The following is a 3,597-nucleotide window of genomic DNA, read 5'->3' on the forward strand; positions in this document are numbered from 1 at the left end:
CCTCCTCCAATAGCAGCCTCGGGCCGCGACGGCCGGCGGCCATTGGCCGGCAGCAGAGGAGGGGAGGGGCGGAGCCTGGCGCTGGGACGCCCGAGCGGCGCGTGGAAGGAGGCGCTGGCTTAGAAGTCTGCTGATAAGGTGCTAGGTCCCCTTTCCACTACTTCTGACCTTCTGAGACCAGTGGTTTATGTGTAACCTGGGCCTTTTCTGTTCACTGGGCCTGCCTCTCTCACTTAGTACCCACAAAGCACAAAGGAAATTCATGAAAATATTTTCAAGCAATCCAGTTAGCTTTTCATTTATGATGAGATAATTTTGCAATTGTTTCTTAGTAGGAGGAAGAAGAGGAATAGGAAACATTAATGCCTAACTTTGAACAATTAATAAAATTATATTAACCTTCACAAAAACTCCATGAATTAGATGCTATTATTTTCCACCCTTAACTAATGAGATAACTGAGCTACAAAGAAGTTAACTTATTTTTCCATGATGGCCTGGAAAGTGGCAGAGCTGGGGTCTGAACTGATAGCATTACATGGCATTGCTTTCCTGTACCTATTTCCAGAGAATGATGTGTTAGGTATGATGTTCTCACGTTTTGGGAACCCACTGCTTAATTTTGGATCTTCAGCTGGAGACAGCAAATTTTTGTGACTTTGTAACATTGTTTTCGTTTATATTTATTTTATTTATTTATTTAATTTTGTTCTATTTCTTTAATTTTGCTTGTTGTTGCAAGGCTTTTTTTTGCCCAAGTGGCTTGTGGGATTTTGTTCCCCAACAGATATTGAACCCAGGCCCACAGCAGTGAAAGTGCGGAGTCCTAACCACTGGACCACCAGGGAATTCCCTATACTTACTTTATACAGAAGATGGGAGTGACAACATACAAAGTGAGCACTTTAACCCTACTTACTCCAAGCCAAACCCAGGTTTTTCCTAAAGTAAAATCCCCACCCTTAATTATGTTTTGTAACAAGTGGGAGATTGTATTTTTCAAAGTTGGCCACACCAAAAGTTAGTGTTGGGCTGCACCCCAGCAGGACTTCAAAGCTTGTAATTGCCCAGCCTCAAGATGGAAAGAATCCAGAGTTAGCGACAGAGACATCAATGGTTTATTGGATAGGGGATCTTACTTACACCCAAAGCAAGAGGGTCCTGGAGAGACACACCATTGTTGGCAGCAGATGGCAGGCTGGCAGTGGCAACAGTCTTCCCTACCGGAAGAAGAGGGAATTGTTACGGGGGAATTGATATCAGGTTGCCTCATCAGTTACCAGGGAAACCAGCAGAGGAGACAACCCTCACTGCCCCTTTGATAAACCATCTTTGTGGAGCTGTTCTGATTTAAAGATTACAACACTCACTAGCTGGGGCCAGGGCAAGTAGGTAGGCATTTACTGATCAGGCTCTATGATTAAGAGGGAAGGTCAGTCAGGTGAGTAGGGTATAGGTGAAGCAGGGTCTGGTTGAGGGATGTACAGAGAGCAAGAGAACAGCCATCTTGGGTGGCCTAATCATACAATTAGCCTACCCTACAAGCTCTTCTTTCAATATGACTCTTGCTCACTCCTCCAACCAGAGGTGGGGTCGGTGTTCCCTCCCCTTGAATCTGGGGAGGGAATACTGACTGCCCTGACCATGGAGTATCACAGAAGTGAGGTATGTGACCTCCCAGGCTAGGCCTAGCCAGAAATATGGATTAAAAAAAGCTCTCTGATGATTTCCAGTCCCAGCCTTCAACCTTCCAGCTGAGACCCCAGACATCACGGAGCAGAGACCAGCCATCCCTTCCTGTGCCCTGTCTGAATTCATGATCCACAGAAACGAGAAAATAAATGGCTATTGTTGTTTTAAGCCACTATGTTTTGGGGTCATTTTTACATACAGCACCCCTATCTTTACTTTCCCAATCACCCTAGGTTGGTCCCTTAGAGTGGTGTGTAATACCTTCACCTACCAGATCCTCTATAATCAATAGGTCACCAAGTCCTGCCTACTTCCTTTGAATGTCACACTCAAGCCTTCTCTCTTGCTGACCCTACTGTAGGCCAAGCACAAACTTTTTCATACCTACTGCTTTAATGGCTATGAAAGGAAATCATTACAATGTGTACCAGAGCTGAAATTGTGTTTGTGTGTGTGTGTGTGTTTGTGCATGTGTGTGAAGTGTACAAGATATATCACATCTTTATCTGAAAAAGTTGAATTTTAAAGAAATAACTGAGAAAATTAAACAGCTAGTCTGGCTTAATAAACAGAGGCCAAGGCTAATAAATACACTAGGTGAACAAACAGCAAAAGATGACTGGTTATAATAATAGCTCCTTACATAGTTCTTAGTATGGGGCATTTCTTTCACTGTTTAATTCTTTAATCTTCACAAAAACCCAATGAATTAGGGAGCTTTGTTACTCATTTTATAGATGAGGAAACTTAGATTCCATAAATTGTCCAAGGTCACAGAGCAAGTAATTAGTGACAGAGCTACAATTTGAACCCAGGCTGTCTGGTTGCCAGAACTAGGCTCTTAACCTCTACACTAGTTTTGCCTTACGAGAGACTTGCCTTAGAAGCACAGGGGTCAGCTTTGGACAATTCTGCTGTCAAAAGCACTATCAGGAAATATTGCCACTATGTTGGACAGGATGACTTCTAGAGAAGTTCAAAGAGACTTAGGGGCAGTTGGGAGAGAAGGAGAGCAAATTTACTCCTGAGCTACAGCAGATAGCTTCCCTTCAAACTAAAATTCAGAAAAATAAGGCAGCCAAAATGTAGTTAATAATTTCATTTAAGAATCTAGGGGGCTTCCCTGGTGGCGCAGTGGTTGAGAGTCCACCTGACGATGCAAGGGACGCGGGTTCGTGCCCCGGTCCGGAAGGATCCCGTGGCCACTGAGCCTGCGCGTCCGGAGCCTGTGCTCCGCAACAGTAGAGGCTACGACAGTGAGAGGCCCGCGTACCGCAAAAAAAAAAAAAAAAAGAATCTAGGAATTTGGAAAGTCAAGTTTTTTTTTTAAAGAAAATAGGGAAATTCACTGCAACAAGAATAATTGTAGCACTTGAGTGGCTTACACTTAGACTCCTAAATAAATAAAATCTAATTCTGATCTTTATTTACATTTATCCAAAAAATTTAATTAGGAATCCATTCAAAGCATAGAATTGGGAGTTAGGGCAAAGAAGTAATTGTTGATGGTATTAAATAGATGAAATTACCCAAAGAGTCTACAGAGAAAGAAACTTGGGGAACACCTGCATTTAGGTGGAGGAAGAGGACTCACCAAAGTAGATGGAGCAAGAATTATAAAAAGAAAGGTAGCAGAGAATCAGATTATGCTGTGAGCTGTGTCACGCTGGACCCTCCACCTCCACTTCTTTATACATCTGTGATAATCCCCATTCACACCCCGGATGTGAAGCCACAACCACCCTGAGGGGAAGCAGAACCAAAGCAAACAGACAACAGGACACTAAACTTTTTATTCCAGAATTCTAAAGTCACAGTTCAGGTAGAAGACAACAAGTATTGGAAATCCATTTTTCCTACCCCTATCCAATACTAGTTAAGTAGGACTCAGGGGAGAAAGGCTAG

Source organism: Monodon monoceros, unplaced genomic scaffold, assembly GCF_005190385.1.
Source record: "Monodon monoceros isolate NGI ecotype Baffin Bay Population unplaced genomic scaffold, NGI_Narwhal_1 Super_Scaffold_7, whole genome shotgun sequence".
NCBI classification, from domain to species: Eukaryota; Metazoa; Chordata; class Mammalia; order Artiodactyla; family Monodontidae; genus Monodon; species Monodon monoceros.